Genomic DNA, 18,852 nt, shown 5'->3' on the forward strand with positions numbered 1-18,852 from the left:
CGCGCGAACGGGCCCAGCAAGCAACTCCGCATGTTTGCGGAGCTACGCGTAGTTCGCGGAGTGCAACTACGTCTTCGCGTAGCTCCGCGGAGTCCGACTCCGCGAACTACGCCCAGGGTTAGCCAAGTGCACCATTCCAACACTTCTGCAGCCACAAACGGAAACATGAGAGGTGCAGTTATAAAGGACTCCATAGACAACCCCCACCCCAAAAGAAAAACATTTGATCCAGAGTAAAAGCACTACAACTACAGAGTTGGTTGAAGCTAATGACCACACAAAGGCAATCAAGGGCTTCAAGGAGGGAATCACTGGACATAGTAACTTATCCAATTAATTTTGTCAAGAAGGGGATCCATTTCTAAAACCCCTTTTTCTATCAAATGATTCCCAACTCCAGGAACTTACTGAGAGAATAACCAAGTATATCGACTCTCAAGGGAGAGCCCCATGAACAGAACATGGTTCTGAGGATCGCCATTCGAGTTCCGGTATGTTGGTGTCAACCCCCCGTTGCTATGAGGCTAAAAGTGACCAAGGAAAAACTGCCATAAATGACTGCATCATTATGCCAATAAACCAACTTCATTCTAACCATTCCGCACCGATTTCAATCTCATCGGGGTGCACATCGGACTCAGACCTCAAGGATCCAAGCAATCTCCAAATAGACCAGCCAACCACTCAATGTTTTCAATCCTTGTTAAGCACTCTAGATCACGCTATAAGGGTGCTGAATTATCAATCAAACAAAATGGAGGTTCAGATTGACCTCATTACTTTAGTGGCCGGCCATATTTCGGGTATAAATGCAAAACTGGACTCCCTATCATCGCTCCTAACAGATATGGGGAAATCAGAGGCTAACATCAGCCCAAGCAAACAACAGTGTAATTGCGGATGCGGAAGCATACTTGAAAAGCTAGCAAGCCTCCCGGATATCATGATGGACATTTTAGGAGAAGTAAAACAACCCCGCAGCCATAGTCAGGTGAAAGAAACTAAACTCAACCTGGACAAGTCGCTAATGGTCAAGAGTAAGCACACAAACTGCCCCACAACAAGAAAACCAATAACGGATCAAGAACAAAATTCAAAGGAAGTCGGTTTAGGAAAATCAGCCTTAGACATTGAAGTAACACTGCTTTCCCAAAAATCCTTTACTGAGGACAAGCTTACAAAGAGGCAAAGGAAAAGAGCAAGGAAGGCCAGGCTAAAGTATAAAAAACAACCAAACACAGACCTTCGCAACATCTTTCCCATATTTAAAACTAATATTCTCCATGAAAACAAATCAAAATCACCGACTGGTTTACCATAGGGAGAGGAGAAATACACCGACCAATCAGATAAAACAATTTCATCAAATTCCTCCAGGAAAGGAGGCTCCAGTCAAGGAATTAAAAACATCCCTATTCCATTACACGGCAATACGAGTCCATCCCCAACCATAGGTCACAACCTTCAAAGGGAAACTAGATTGGACCAGCAAAGAGAAGTGCAAGAGCAGCGTCGAGCAAAAACGAAGCCCATACTAGTAGCTGGTTATGGTGGCTGCGAGCAACCCGAACTTACACTAGCTCCGGCAAAAAAAAGCACGGGCACAAAAAAAACACCCAATAAGGGGTCCTACCAGGACACAATAGCCAGTAGCGCGCAGTCTACAGCCACAACATTTGAAAGAAACCCATATGAAATCCCTGGGGAAATAGCAGTACCTAGAACCAAAACCGTACAAACCCCCATGCGAGTCACAGTTTTTGAAAAGGAACGTAAATGTTCGCTAATGCAAAGGGAGCCAAGAACTGATCCAACAAAGTTATCTAACGCAGGACCAACACAAAAAATAATAAACACAGTTGAGGCGGTAAAGGAAGAGCAGGTACAACAAGTGACCTACATTAGGCGTGATAGCATCCAACTCCACAACTCGCTATTTCCCAAAGCAGATCTAACATCAAAGGAGCTCACCCAACTTCCAGAGCCGTTTGAGTTAAAATTAACTTTTATCCCCGAATATCCAACTAAGGGGCCGCAGGACACTCTCAACTAAGGTAACCTGCTAAAGCTATTTAATGAAACATCAGCCTTAAAAGAGATAACTTCCCAGGACCTTTACTCCGTTGAATTTCAACTTAACGAAAACAATGCCACCATTGAGGAAACCGTTATAACTTGGGCCTCAAAAGACTTGATTGAAAACATATATTCTGCAAGACCCCACTTTGAACCATGGGGCATTTCCATCATACTACACAAGCGCCCAAGGTATCCCTATCCTTTACAAAACAGTATGTGTTACCAAAAAAAGGGAAACGGAAATATAGGACGTCAAACCACCTGTCTTCGAGGTGCTCGGGCCTCTTCGCCAGCACCATCAACTGTAAGGATTAGGGACCCCTCGTCAGATATCCCGCAAGCAACTGGTCATCATGACGCGGTCAAAACGGATTTGTCTCGGATACCTAAGGTTCTGAGTAATAAATCTACCTAACCCTGACCCAAACCTCTCCATGGCAATGCATAACAAGAAGCTCCCTCAGAATGCAAAAAAGCCAACAAGTATTTCATTTTGCTCATGGAATGTGCATGGCTTCCAAGAAATGGCGAACGATCACGCAACGCAAGTTTTTTTTCCAACAACAAGACGTAATTTTGATCCAGGAGTCATGGAAATTACATCCCACCTCAATCTCAGGATTTAAAGAACTCCACATATTTGCAGAACGCCTCTCAACTTTTGGGCACCCACGCGGTGGATTATCAACTTATGTAGCACAAAAATACAATTGGTTATCAGAAGATCTGGACGTGGGTTTAAATTGGGCTCAAGTGACCAGAATCACCGAAACCTCGCCATCCGGGACTCAATTATGGCAACTTTTAATATTCAATGTCTATATCTATCCAGACAGAAAATCACAAAAGGAGAAATATGCAAGCCTACTATACTTGATTAAAGTAATGAAAAGAACCTATTCGCAATGTCCACTGTTCATCTCCGGGGACTTCAACAGCGCCATTATTGGGAAAAATACGGAGAAGGCGAAGACGTCAGCAAATAGCTGTGAAAAAAAATTAGCAGCCAGCTTAAAAGAATTAGGACTGTCAATCTTGAAAGGCAATACAAAGGGGGACAGGCCGGCAGGCGTCACATACCTCAGCGGCAGGGTCCATTCAATATTTGACTACACTATTGTAATGACGAGCTAAATCCCGGCATTGATTCATTCAAAATAGAACCACCAGTAGAAAGTGATGACTTCCCCTAAATAACAAGTCTGAATATCGCTCCCACCTCGGCGCCAAGAATGACCTCTCTTCTACACCACACTTCAAACTCTAACTTAAAAAAATTAAAATGGCGTGGAGAAGGGTTGGTCAGAATTGAGGCTACTGTGAAAGCCCAGATGGCCAACCTAGGGACCCAAAAAGAGGAGGAGCAAGTATTTATCTGGGAGCAAATGATTCTGGACCTATTGCAAAAGTTCCCAGCAAGGGCAGGGAATCAGAGTAACACTAACTGTAAGAAGGAGCCTTGGTTCAATATGGACCTAAGATAAAAAAATAGAAAGGTCGCCAAGGAGGTACGAGCACTTGCTAGCCAAAAAACATCGGAGTCAGTGATGAATAAATCCAACCTGAAGGAAGCCAGGAGCATCTATAGAAAGGCCGTGAGGGTCGCAAAGTCTTCGTACATGGAAACAATCTGGAACAAACTTCTAATTGCGGGAAGTCACCCTAATAGTCGTGACTTCTGGGGAATTATAAACGACCTAAATTAAAGGGTAAAACTCCAACAGGAAGCAGGGGTCAGAGCAGATACTTGGACCCGTCATGTGCAAACCTTATACACCTATACAGATCAAGGCCCGCTAACGGTTCATGGGCAATACAGAAAAATGAGGATAAACTAAAAGGAGTTAAGAACAAGGAAAAAAAAGATCCCGAGCTTGAGGAAGACTCAAAGGGGGCAACTGAACTGGCCGATTTAACCACCAAAAATTAACTGAGGATGATTATATCTAAGGGTGAGCGCAAAATCCGTTCCGGTAAATCCGCAATCCGCGAACTCCCGCGAATTTACCGAAAATCTGCGAAATCCGCGAGCTGTGGATTTGGGGGGCAAAAGTTCAAGCCTGTTGCACTTTTAACTATTTTAGGATGGCGCCAGCAAGCTGCCAGCGCCATCCTAAAATAGTTACTAAGTTAGCTTCAACAGGAAGCACTAATAGATAAAATAAAGCAGGTGCTCGAGCACCTGCTTTATTTTATCTATTAGTGCTTCCTGATGAAGCTAATTTAGTAACTATTTTAGGATGGTGCTGGCAGCTTGCCGGCGCCATCCTAAAATAGTTACAGGATGATCGGCACTGGCAGGCAGGTCACTCAAGGGACCCCTGCTCTCTTCGGTGTGATGGCAAAGTTAATCAGCCCCCCCAAAAACGTGAGTTTTGTCAAGGCTGGGCAGGTGTGCGTTCTCCCCATATCTATCGTCAAAAATTAGCTTTGATGCTAGATGGAGGCCTTTGCATTATTGACTTTCATGAGCTCAATCCCTGTGCAGTTCCTGTGACCATGAGCTTCTCTGATCCGTGCCTGTCCTTTTATGCACACAAGAGGCATGTGAACTCGCATATAAGCCCTGTCCGTTTGGCCCCTCCCCACACACTAGTGGTATGCACCGTCTTCGCCCCCTTTACCCACTTGATGAACAGCTCACTCGAGGGACCCCGGCGCTCTTTGGTGTGATGCCAAAGTTAATCAGCCCCCCCCCCAAAATGTGTGTTTTGTCGAGGCTGGGTAGGTGTGCGTTCTCCCCATATCTATCGTCGAAAATTTGCTTTGATGCTTGATGAGGCCTTTGCATTATTGACTTTCACAAGCTCAATCCCTGTGCAGTTCCTGTGATCACGAGCTTCTCTGATCCGTGCCTGTCCTTTTATGCACACAAGAGGCATGTGAACTCACATATAAGCCCCGTCCGTTTGGCCCCTCCCCACACACTAGTGGTGTGCACTGTCTTCGCGCCCTTTACCCACTGGATGGACAGCTCACTCGAGGGACCCCGGCGCTCTTTGGTGTGATGCCTAAGTTAATCAGCCCCCCCAAAATGTGTGTTTTGTCGAGGCTGGGTAGGTGTGCGTTCTCCCCATATCTATCGTCGAAAATTAGCTTTGATGCTTGATGAAGGCCTTTGCATTATTGACTTTCACAAGCTCAATCCCTGTGCAGTTCCTGTGACCACAAGCTTCTCTGATCCGTGCCTGTCCTTTTATGAACACAAGAGGCATGTGAACTCGCATATAAGCCCCGCCCGTTTGGCCCTGCCTCTCACACTAGCGATGTGCACCGTTTTTCCGCCCGGCCTTTACCCACACAATCCGCAAAATCCGCGAATCTGCAAATTTGCGGATTTTGCGGATCGCAAATTCGTGAATTCGCAAATTCGCAAATTACGAATTCGCAAAATTCGCCCATGCTTAATTATATCTAGATTGAAGTCAGAAGGAGCAGCAGGCCCGAACGGGCTGCCAAATGCGCTCTTTAAGCATGATCCGGACTTGTGGCTAGAGACTCTAACTCTTTTATTTAACCACTTATATAAACAAGCTGAGGTTCCCGGTTCCTGGAAAGGCAATATTATTCATCCGATATTCAAGCATGGATACCATCGTAATTCCACAAATTACTGGCTGATATCCTTAATTGACGTGGAGGCCAAGCTCTACGCTTCTTGTATCCTACTTGAGCTACAAGCCTGGATAGGAGTATCAAAGATAATTTCCAAATATCAAACAGGTTTCAGGCAAGGAATGGGAACAATAACAAACTTAACTTGTCTGTCACTCCTAATGGACATTGCGGTAGCCAAGGGAGCCCGGCTGTATGCCTGTTTCATCGATATCAAGTCTGCTTTTGATCGGGTGAATAGAGAGTGCTTGTGGGGAAAATTAAAGAGTTGGGGATTGCCAAACAAACTATTACAAGCTATAAAAGCCCTACATCAGAATACCTGGGCAAGAGTGAAACTGGGTAATAGAGGCAGTACAACCATGAGCATCCTAAAACAAGGTTACGTATTATCCCCTACTCTTTTTAACCTTTTTCTCGCCGACCTCTCAAGCGTGCTGGAATCAGCAGAAAGTCACCCTCCATCTTTGGCCAACAACCCAATACACTTTTTGCAATATGCAGATGACCTAGTATTGCTGAGTAAAACACCTATTGGCTTACAAAGAGCAATAAATAAACTAACATCCTACTTGGAACGGGAAAGGCTGGAATTAAACAAAGACAAAACAAAAGTGGTCCGTCTAGTAGATCTGCAAAAACTAAAGTTCAAATGGATGGTGAACGGGCTAACTGTGGAAGAACAAGGGTCATACAAGTACCTGGGAATAATAATATCAAAAGGTGTAAATCATAAGGAGCACAAAGCAGCAACACAAGCAAAAGCCCAATCTTTAATGTTTGTGTATCGATCATTAAAAGGAAAAATGGACTGCCCAAATCATAAGCACCTATTAAAAGTTATGGCAGCTCAAATCATGCCCACCTTATCTTATGGTCTAGTTACCTGGTGTGGAAAGGAGGCTGATTTTTTAAACAACCTACAGATATAAAGCGGTCTTCAATCTCCCAAAATCCGTCTGTTTCTCAAGTCAGGCTTGAATTCGAACTGCAAAATCAGAATTTCCGGAGCATGAGCGGCTTTGTGAAACTCTGTCATAAACTTTGATCCTCAGATCGAGACACAATGGACTGGCTGAGCTGGGAAGAAATCAAACAACCGCAGGAGACCAAAACCGCGAACACCTGGGGGAAGTATCTGAAATGCTGCTTGGAAAAGTTGGACTTGGAACTATCCTGGAAATTGGGGACAGATAAATCAACCCTAAGCAGAGTAGCCAACGTGGCAGCAGATAGGAAATCCTTTTTGGAGGATAAACAGTCACTTGCAAATCGTCGGCATGGCTGGACCATCATTAACTCTTTTACAACACTAAAACCCCTTGCATACCTTTCATCCCACTTTAGCGGTTACTTAAAAAAAGCATTCATAGACTACAGGATGGGCATGCACATCTCAAAGGACTTATAACCATCCTGGAAACACTCCCACCAGACGGTTTATGCAACGGACAGGGTTCTTATCGTAGGGATTAATTGCGCTCTGCAATGTTTTCTGAAAATGCCTGTAAGGCTCGGTCAATTATGGTAGTGGTGCTACAGGAAAAGGGGGACCCTAAACCCCTTTAGGGATGTTGTTTGCACAACACCTTGAATATGAGACACAATCCTATGCACACACTAAAGTTACATATACAAATACATAAATGATTAAATCATGCAACAATGTTAAAAAAAACTTGGTCCCAAATCTTCTTGTTTGTGAAGTTTTTTTCTTTTTTTATTATTCGAGTTACACTGCGCCAGCTGACACGTGTTTCATCAAAACAATTGTTGCTTTGACTCTTCAGGGCTGCCTTCTAATCAAGGCTAGTGTTGTCTTTCTGCTTAACCGGTGATAATTCCAACCCGGTGGGTATCAGTATAAATTCCAGTTCGGACAGGGCTCGGTTACATTAATTCCTGCACACTAAATTGCCTAAGTTTGGCCGTATTATAGTTGTAGAAACAGAGCAGAGATCCCAGTCATTGACAAGTAAAATGTTCTTAAATTATTCTCACTAGCGTTTACATTGGTGTTCCGATATCTAGATAATAATGTATAACTGTCCTTCACAGACCTCTTAGATTTATGTCATACTCCACCATCCATATCCGTTTATCTAAAGTGTGCCAAAACTTCGTGGAAACCTGCTCAGTCTTCTTGCCTTGAATCCGGCATTCTCTCTCTTCACGGTGACTGCTATTGCGCAGACGGAGCAATGTCGACTCTGTGGGTACAAAACTGAAACCCTAGCCCATATTTTCTGTGTGTGCCCGGCACTGAAAGGACAGAGACGACGATATTTGAAATCCATTTTTAACGAGCTGAACATTCGCTCCTGCAGACACCCAGTCACAAGCTGGTTGGGAGGATCCTCCGTAATCCTGGCATGCCGTGGAGTCAAATTCCTTGCTGAGGCGAGAAAATGGTTAGGACAATCTGAGCAGGGGGTACATCGTGGCGGAGGGCCATCAGGGTCACCTTAACTCATGGGACTCAAATTGGGATCAGAAAAAGAGACCCTGAGACAGACTGAGGAGTGGCCGAGGAGGTTTTTCTTTTTAAACTGTATCCTCTTTAATTTTACTAGATCTCGAGAAGCAATAACTGAAGAAAAATTGTATTCATTTGCATTGTTATTTTATCATGTGAATTTTGTAATAATTTTAATTAAGTATGCAATAAATCTTTTGACTTTGACTTTGTATCCTCAAGCGTCACTTTTGGGAGCTAGAATGCCTCCCATAAAGATTTCTCAATGCGGGTGCTGCCGCCAGGTCATGCCCATTCGTGTTGAGAAAGCTGCTGCTTGAGAAGACAATCTACTCAAGCGGCAGAAAGAAGCAGCATTCTCTGGTGTCCAGCGTTGTGGCGTTTTTACAACACAGACAATGCTCCTGGTGCTAAAAATGAGCACAGCATGCCATATTACTGCCACTCCTGGAGCTCCACAGTTTCTTGAGAACTTTTAGTAAAACTCTGAGAGTTCTGCTCACCACTAGCTTTGTACCCAGCTGCTTGAAACGTAATCCCAGATTTAAATACTTTTTCAGGTAAGGATAATGTGCACTTGAGGATAATAATGAGGCTTACATTAATAATGTGATGGTCTTGAGTTGGTGTCATGGAACACAGCAGGTTTGACAGGTTCAACTAATACTGAGTTGTCCAGGTGAAGCAGCTCGTAGGGTCACAGATTATCTGCCTACAGAAGTAGTGTACCAATGCAGAGATGAAGGCAAAGGCATATACCAGGAAAGAACAGATACAAACAAGGTAATTCACATGAAACAGGACGGAGAACACAAAGCAACCTTAATGTGAATAGACAGGGAACTGAGTCAATAAAGGGCAAATACATTGGGTTATCACAAGATCTGTACACAGGGTAGACGTAGAAGTGTGTGCAGCAACAGGGAGCATCAATGTGTCTGTGCAGATTACTCTTACAGATAGTCACCTTTCAAACTCCATAGAAAGGAGGCCACAGTAGAGATTCTGTACTTGGACCATAAGGCACAAACAAGGATTGTAATTATATACACAAGAAAAGCACTTATGATCCAGCAGAAGACACGGTGTTCTAGGAAAGGAGAATTCACATTGTCACAGTAAAGGCACTTAACTCTAAAGTGACACAAGACAAATGAGGGGGCAGGAATTACGTTCTGGAAACTAGGAGCCAACTCATGTACAGAAGGAGTACACATATACACAATTAAGTACATAATACCTAAAGCAAGCACTAAAAAGACACCTAAAAGCTATCGTAAATAGGCAGGAGCAGAGACCTCTATTGCAGGAACTGTAGCAAATAAGAAACTGAAATTTCAAGTGAGCTAGAGACTGCAAGAGAAACAGTGAGAAATTATGCATAAACAATGTCAGAAGCTTGGAGACTGTAAGGAAAAAGAAGAGATATAACAAAGAAAAAGAATACATAAAGTGAAATACAGCAGGAGCAGAAGGAACACCCCAAGAACAATTAGAAGGGGACAATCCCAGGGGTTGAAAGCAAAATGCAAGCTAGGCTGGGAGTAAATCTATACCTAGCAGCACAGGAACAGGACACAGTCTCAGTTGAAGCAAGGCAGGAAGTGAATAGGAAAACGGGCGACAAGAGTTCCAATACACAGATTTTCATGCTTCAATGCAAGAACAAGGAGCTTCAGGAATCAGCTGCTTATATAAACAGTTCCAGGCAGCAGCAAGCCATGAGTTGAGTTCCATAATTGAGTATCTCAAGCCTAATCACAGGTGTGTGCAGTAGTTGTGATCTCTCATATGTCCTGGAGGAGAGAACCTATGACTGAAGAATAGCAGGGCTACTCACATTGCAAGCAATGCATAGTCGATGCTGGGTCTCTATGAATACTTGGCAGTGCATTCGGGGCTCAGTAGTCCATGGAAGCAAGCATATCATTATCAATGTGTCCAAGACTGAAATGGGAAGCAGGTAGAAGTCATGTAGGGACTTTGAATGTGTCTTAGTTGTGTTTTTCAGGCTGCAGTTGGTCCAAGTACAACATCCGCCAATGGAATCGTAACAGTTATTGGAGAATATATTTATCCATGGATTCACCTCATTTAGGGGCCCATTAGGATGGTGGGCAGATCGCCCCCGCCTGGCCGACGATAGCCACTGCTGGCCCGGCGGGGGCTATCCGCCCGCCATCACACCTAAAAGACCCCCCCGCCATATTAAGATGTCTGGGGGGTCCGCAGTAGACGGAAAGACCATCCGCCGGTCGACTCGTTGACCGGGCAGAAAACATGCATAATATGGTGGCGGTGTCTGCAAGACACCACCATCCATATTATGATGAAGGCTTAAAGCACCCCTTCCATGGTGGCGTTGCTGCCATGGAAAGGCATGCGGTCTTCGCTGTTGGGGGCCGGTAGTGGGCCCCCAGGATGTTGGAGGGTTAGGGGTGCACATGGGGGGGTTCCACATTAGCATGGACTAAGTGGCAGGCACCGTGAGGTACCTGTCACCTTGTGCATGCCAATGCACAATGTGTGTTCCCAGCATTGTGGGAATAGGGGATGCCACTGTGAATGTGGCATCATAATTGCAGGTGCGGGAATGCCGCACCCCTGGCCGACAGTCCTGCATACCGTTACGGTGGTGGGCAGGCTCTGTCCGCCTGCCATCGTAATGATGCCCTTAGTATTCCTGCCTCTTCTTCAAGCAACGGTAAAAGTGGTCTAATAATAATTCTTCCCTGAATATAAAGGGCTTCGTTACATATGTAGAGACTTTTTTCTTTTAATATTCAAGTCTTGGCTCTGAAATGTGAGTGCAATGATTCTTTGGTATTAATTAACTCATAATGATACCTTTAAGGCACATCTTCTGCAAACATTTCCAAATAGTGGGATATGATAGACATCCTCTTTGAGAATCAGTGATGTAGTAATTCTATTATGGTAGGTGACTCAAATATTACCAAACTGGAAGAATATAGCTCTCCAATATATTGTGTGTTCTTGCCCAGGAACAGTCATGTTTGCCCCTTTTTAAGGTTATAGAAAGAGCAACTGAATATTCTAATAGTGCTATTAATGCATTCGGATTTAATAAACACACGCTTTTTCCCCTCAGGTTTATTTTGTCCCTAGCTTTTTGGCTAGAGGTGAGAGTAGTTCAGTAAATTTTCCTTTTGGACTCTATTATTCCAACAGCTAAAGATCCTTTATGGCCAGCCCATTCAGTGACCAAAACTCTTTAACTTTAATATTGTTGATGAAATGTGCCCCTAATATAAGGACAGAAAACAAGCATGTGGGTAGAGATCCTAATCAGGGGGGCATATATTAAAATGGGATTAAGTTATTGTGGAAGAAGTGCTACAGTTGGTCATAGTGAATACCTACCCAGAGGTTAAGTAATGTTTTTAAAAATGTTTAAATCCATGCCTTTATGTGCTCCACTGTTCAATCTACAGTATAGCATTAGGAAGAAGCAGTTCAAATAAAGCACCCGACTCGAATGGGGTATGAGTCGATTTGTTTAAAACTGGCCCAGACCTGTGAGCCCTTGTGTCAATGAATGTATTTAATGCAAGGTCTTTGCCATCTGTTGTTATAGTTCCTACCAATGAGAAAGGTGAATGGTTGTATCTAAAGTGAGTAATGGCTGACCTTTCACCCAAGTTAAGGATGATATTTGTAGATATGCGGGTGGTTTATCCCGTAGTGGTCCTTTTAAAATCTCTTTATTGTATTGTAATTGTATTTATGAAGTGCTTATTAAACTTTATGAAGAATGGTGATCAGCTTGTTAGGTTAAGGTTTAGCAAGACTGGAGAGCTTCTCTCCATAGGAGTGTCTGGTAAGGCTGCATCCCATGTGTGACCTTTCTTATTTAATTTATAGACTGACAACTTGAGTGCCACACACTCAAGCTTGAGATCGGATGCATCCAGATTAAGATGTATGGTCATTACAGTATTCATGTTATTTTTTTAAATATATTTTTATTGGCATACCTATGAAGTCACATTGCAATATTCCTGATAGGCACTTTATTAGAGGTATTCTTTCCCTTTTCCCTTTTAACTTTTTGTCTTGGAACATCTAAACAACAGAACTGCAACATGCAAAACTGTTTCTCCCTCTATATCACTGATGTTATTTCAAAAAAACTGTTTTCTTCATTCCATACACTCAAGTATCCTCTTTAAGAATGCCAAGTGTATCCCCAGAGGTAAAGTGGATGATAATAATGGGCCGTATCAAGTGGGCCCAACTGCAACATAGAATCAACTGGTCTGCTCAGACAATATACTGAAACAGACATGCAGAAATCAAGATTAAAATATGCAGAAAGTCTAATGCGGAAGTAATTCAAGGTGTGCACGTCATCTTCGGTGTAGGATTGTAGAGCCTCCAACATCACATCTTAGCTATGAGCAATAACATAAATCCTACAACCAGTCTGTTTATCCCAGTTTAAGTGGTGGCCTTGAATTTGTTGCCACTGTATGGTAGTGGAATGCCATCTGGCAGTAGATAGATGGTGAGCTTTTTTCCAGTTCATGCAATTAATATTCCAGTAGATTGTCTGGTTTAGGAGGCGGGGAAGGCCAAGGATGCAAGCCTCCAAAGTATTAAATACAGTTCACACAAGGCCCTAGGGAAGATCTTATTAATTCTATCTAGGGTAAACATTGTTCAGTTTATTATGTTCAACTGAAATAATTTAAACTTCATGTTACATGATATCTTAAAAGGGGATGTCAATATCGTCATACCTTCTGATCCTGCAAAGGCTTGGCTAAATCATTAAATCAGATTCCCACTCTATGTGTCATCTCAAACCAGAGCAGGATACAACAAGCTCAGCAACAAGCTAACAGATTGTGACTTGTAATGCACCAATTTCAACAAGGTGCCACCTAACAAATTTGCTTCCTGCAAACTATCTTAATTTGGTAGTGTCCTGTTAACATAGACAACCACTGCAATTGCTCAAAGTAAGTTAGCCATCATTTGATCCATGCTCCTGAAAAATAAAGTGGTAAATTCAAAGGCAAATTTATGAAATCATATGCTAACTGCAGGAGTAAAATATTCTCAACTAAGATCAAATTTCCCATTATCGAGAGTGAGAGTGAAGTCCAAAAGCTATTGGTGTTTTAAGGTTCCCCACTGCGTATCTGAGATTGCAGTCTCACAAATCTCCTGCAGCATAATAAATATTAACAGCAAGGTATCCTCAGAATATTTCTTCCAATGTCACTGATCATTGAATATAAGACCGAATGATGATGTGTACGGTGCATGTGAGGGGGAAATGCATGATTTAGCCTAATTGACACTGAGCCCGTAAAGCTTCCCAATTTCCTCCAATTTATGAGTTGCCTATATAGAGAATCCTCTAGTAACAACCTTAAAGATCTCCCATTCAATTGAAGGAGAAGATGCCGAGCTTGCTTCAAAATTATTGTAGGTCGATAGTCTGACCTTTGATATTCTGTCAGCGATCCCTAAGAATGCCGGGGGTCTTGGGTCTTGGATCCCAAGAAAACAAATTAGCTACAAGACACAGATTTACTGCTAGGACGCATAACTATTGAAACTGATGCTTTCAAGCTTCAAGCTTCAAACAGCTGGATGTAGTCTAAAAACCTTTGACTATAAGATCAATCACTTGGCTTCCTGCCTTGATCAAGTGAAGCAGCGGGTAAACTCACATGATATCCGTATCACGCAGTTAGAGGCCAGGATCTCGGATGCTGACGACATCGGCGCGGAGACTCAACAATGCCTTTTGAAGATGGATTAGGTCCTGGAGCTCATCTGCGCAAAGAATGAAGTCCTTGAATCTCGCTCCAGCAGGAACAATATCCGCATTACAGGCACCCCCGAATCCACAGCAATTGGTAAAATGGATGACAATCTAGAATCTTTATTGTGCAAACTGTTTGCCACTGCCCTGTCTGGCCTCTTCATCATCAAACTGGTGCACCGATCCTCAGTCCGAAGCCACCTCCGGGGGCCCCTGCACGTATCGCACATATTAAAATACAGAGACTCCATCCTCTGGAAGGCAAAGGAAATGGGTGAAGCCAGACACCATGGCAATATATTCTCATTCTACCCTGACTTTACTCTGACTGTTCAAACTGCCAGGAGAGACTTTTTACCTACCAAACAGATGCTCCAGCAACTACGCATCACATACGCTTTCCCATACCCTGCGAAGCTGCACATCGACTCCGGAGATAAACCCTGCTATTTTACGGACCAGAAAGCTGCTCTAACATTTGTCAAAGAACTAAAAAAATCCTTCCCTTGGGACCGACCCACACCATCTGAAGATGGCTGCACTAGTGATAACCACTAACTTTAGCAGCAGAGAAATGGTGCACTGGATGCGGCTACACACGCGGTGGGTGACAAAACTGACACACAGCAGTGCCATTGATTTGATCATTGCCTCGCCTCTGTTTATTCATTGTTAACTTCACTCAGACATACCCCTCCTGCTCGTGAACAATGCAACTCGGCCACCCTGACTCATTGGCAAGGGGTAAATCTGGCTGAGTCCACGCACCCCATAGGGATAATTCCCAGGCCTTACTGGCGATTTCCAAGTTGGGGTTCCTTGAGGTGGGGGAGGTATGATGCTCAACCTAGTTGGGGGGATTGGAGTAGGAAGGGGGAAGGGGGAAGGGACGGGTAACTCTTAAAGTATATGCGGTGCTAAACCCATATCCCGAGGTTTTGTTAAGTTTCTATACATGCTTGACCTTAGCATGACACTGCTGGCATTCAAAGACAGTTGCTCTATGCTTCATGATACTTTACCCCTCTGCTACAAGACTGAGTGGTGCACGCTATACTTACACCTGACTCCGCGCATGGCTGAGGTGACATTTTTAACTTGGAACATTAGAGGCATGAAAAACCACTGCAAAGTATGACTCATACACACATATCTCGCCAGGCACAAGACTGATGTATGCTTTCTACAAGAGACACACCTCACAGCCCACAATATGGCTAAATTGCATGTGAGAAACTGGGGCGACTCCTACTCCTCGTTTTATTCAAACTACGTGAGAGGCGTCACTATATTACTTAGAAAGTATCTACCTTGGTGCACAACACAAACACACATAGACACTGAGGGCAGATATTTGGTGTTGGCGGGAATGCTCTATGCCCAGTCTGTAATCTTGGCTGCCATGTACGGCCCAACACGGACAATCCAGATTTCTATAGCTATATGTGGAAATTAATCTGTTCAATCGGCCTTTATCCACTCTCATGGGGTGGAGATTTTAACATTGCACTGCACAGCACATTAGACCCTTCCAGTGTGCATTTACAGCACCCTCAGGCTACCGTTGCACTGCTGACACTCATGCAAGATAACGCCCTGGTTGACGCTTGGCGACATAATCACCCTAGTGGATGTGAAGGCACTTTGGTCTCTAGCACACATGGCTCTTGGTCCCATATTGACTTGTGGCTTACTACTCGGTATGTTGCATGCTGGGCTAGATCTGTCAAGCACATGGTGCGCACCCTATCTGACCTCTCCCTGTTGCGCATGTCCCTGCAGGTCCCGCTCACTTCCCAGTGCATGTTTGCGTGGCGCCTGCCTCCCATTGCACTTCGCGATGCTGCATATGGGGAGGAACTTTGCTCTGTTATCACTGACTTCTTTGAACTAAACATGGGCTCAGTGGAATTATCTTCTGCCCTCTGGGAGACCTTTAAGGTGGTGATCCATGGGGTATGCATCACTAAACAATCAGGAGTGCTTTTATCCATCCGTGGTAGCCTGGAGCGAGTAGAGGCGGAAATCAAATACTCAACCAGAAATATGTTACTGACCTTTCTGCCACTGCATTGGCAGACATAAGGGTTAAGCTGACCGAGTACCACACCAAAGCCTAGCAAGAGGTGGCATATCTTGACCATGAGGCACAGGCCAGTCGATATGGTGAGGGAGATCGCCCTGGTAAACTCCTGGCAAACCTACTTACAAGGCCCTATGCCTCCTCCTACATAGCGGAATTGCCAGACAATACTGTGTGTAGAACTACGTCCCCCAAATAAATTATTGCTCCAATCACAATATTCTACTCTCAGTTTTACACTGCTGGGCCGAGACACCTCATGATTCATAGAACAATATTTTGATTCAATTGAGTTACTATGGCTTGGGTCCAGGCGCCAAGAATACCTAGACAAACCATTCACTAGCCCGGGAGATAGCGGGGGTCATCGCTGGCCTTCCGGGTGATAAAGCACCAGGGACAGATAAGCTTACACCCACGTTTACAAAGAATACGTCTCTATTCTCATACCCCACCTTACCAAAATGTACAGTGAATCTGTCACTGTTGGCCACTTTCCTCCCATGATCCAAATGGCGCTACTCACACTCATTCTTAAACAGGACAAAGCGCCTGAATTCAGCGACTCATATCACTCCAGGCATTTGAGTCATTGGAATGGCCTTTCCTTTTCTTGCTGCTTGGCCGCTTAGGTCTCAGCTCAGCCTTTATTTATAAAATCAAGATACATTACGCCGTGCCCACTGCGCGCATAAAAATAAATGGACAAATCAAGGACCCCATTGCAATCACTAGGGGCACAAGGCGAGGCTACCCACTCTAGCCAATGATATTCACTATTGCGATGGAGCCACTCGCTACACGACTGCACCAACACCATGTACAGCGAGGTATCGGCTTCTCGCCTCACAACTTGGTGACTTTTATAAATGCGGACGATGTCGCGTTGTATATACGTGAGCCGCAAAATAACCTGGCGCCCATGACAAGAGAAGTGATACAGTTTGAGGACTATTCTGGGGTGCAAATACATTGGAACAAAGCCATCCTCTTTCCCTTAACAGATGTGACATGGCCCTTCCCCACGGAGTGCCTGATAACATGGGATATGGGACCGACTAAGTGTCTTGGCATGTGGCTGAGCAGGGACACGGAGGAGCTTTGAAGGGCAAACTTTGGCGGAGCCGTGGAATGGTTGGAAACTTAAATTCTGGTGTGGAAACACCTCCCACTCTCCCTGTCAGGCTCCATTGAGATAGCCAACATGGTGGTTCTGCCAAAAACTGCTTTATCTGTTTCTGAATATTCCGATACCCCTTACCTCGCAATTTTTTAAGAGGCTATGCTCCAACATGAAATCAATAAAGTAAAGGCCCCCTTGACTGTCAACTTTGGGACAGGGGAGATAGCGTAGGAAACTGAAGGACGTCCCACAGGTTTACCACAAAATGGGTAGGAAATGGAGCAGTAATCTGTAATGCGTTTTGCAATACTTAGCAATACCAGTAATATACTTCTATTGGTTACCAAGACATAGAATACAAATTATACACTCAATCTTATACTCATTATACCACCAGCAACTATAAATGTAATGGCAATAAAGCACACAAAGCGTCAAATGTAAAAAACAAATCAGAGAATAATGTTTTAGAAAAATATATATATATTTATCAATTTATTCAAAGGGGCACATTATCAACACAATTATAACAAATCATTAAAAAACATACACATAGCATGTTATAACATTTTTAAATTTTTTTTTAAAAAAAAACAACACATCAGCATCAGGTTAAAAAGTTCAAAGGAACAGGGGCCGACGCGGCGTTTCGGTTACAGTGAAATAGACAACCTTCTTCAGGACCAAGTTCTAGAAGGAAACATATAATTACTAATCTTTTCAAACCCAAATTTTTACAGAATCATTTCTGCTCCAACATGATCACTTTAATATGGGCTGGTTGACAAACGCGCATCGCCTATGAAACCTTGATGTTACAGTTCTATCATGGCGGAATTGGGGCTCCAAATTTCAAGCTCTACACACACTGCTCCCAGGCTAGTTTCCTTCACTTTTGGCTGCACCCAATGCCCTTCCAACCACATGCAGCAGTTGAGGCAGAACTCACCTACCCCCGCCATATCAGACAGCATTGTTTCTTCCATATATGGCTCCTAGACACAAAATGAAGAATGTAGAGTGTGTGCGCTGAGCGTGGTAGGGTATCTGCAGGCACACTGGAGACAGCATGCTATATGCACCAGCTATGCAGTGGGCAAATAATCCCTCTTTCCCTCCACTGCAGACTAGTGGAATGGTGCGCTGGGTGGCACCACTAGGTATACGCACTAACGCTGACCTTTACCATAACAGGCAGTACCTTTCTCTCCCCACACACATTTACACACATTTGGGCACTACTACCACGCCACTAACACTGGATAACCTACTGTACTATCAAATCAGAACGACCTGCAGAAGCATCAGCAATATATTTCCAGATTCCCCATTGCCAAATGCAGCACTCAAATACATCCACACCACTCCCTCTACTTACAAGCTTGTCACCAGGCTGTACGCACTCACCCTTGCAGCCTCCCCGATGGACATTGAGCATGTGCGCTGCACATGGGTGGCAGACCTCACCGTGGGACCATCATCAGAACAGTGGCAATACTGCTGCAAACAGACCAAAAGACTCTCCCCCAATTACTGAATTAATGTGATACATTTTAAATTTCTTCATAGACTGTATCACATCTCAATGACACTTCATAGTATGGGCCTGGATGCGGATGCAAGATGCATGTGCTGCTCGGCCCACGACGCAACATTCACACATCTGGCCTGGACAT

Source organism: Lissotriton vulgaris, chromosome 11 (assembly GCF_964263255.1).
Source record: "Lissotriton vulgaris chromosome 11, aLisVul1.2, whole genome shotgun sequence".
In the NCBI taxonomy this organism is placed as follows: domain Eukaryota; kingdom Metazoa; phylum Chordata; class Amphibia; order Caudata; family Salamandridae; genus Lissotriton; species Lissotriton vulgaris.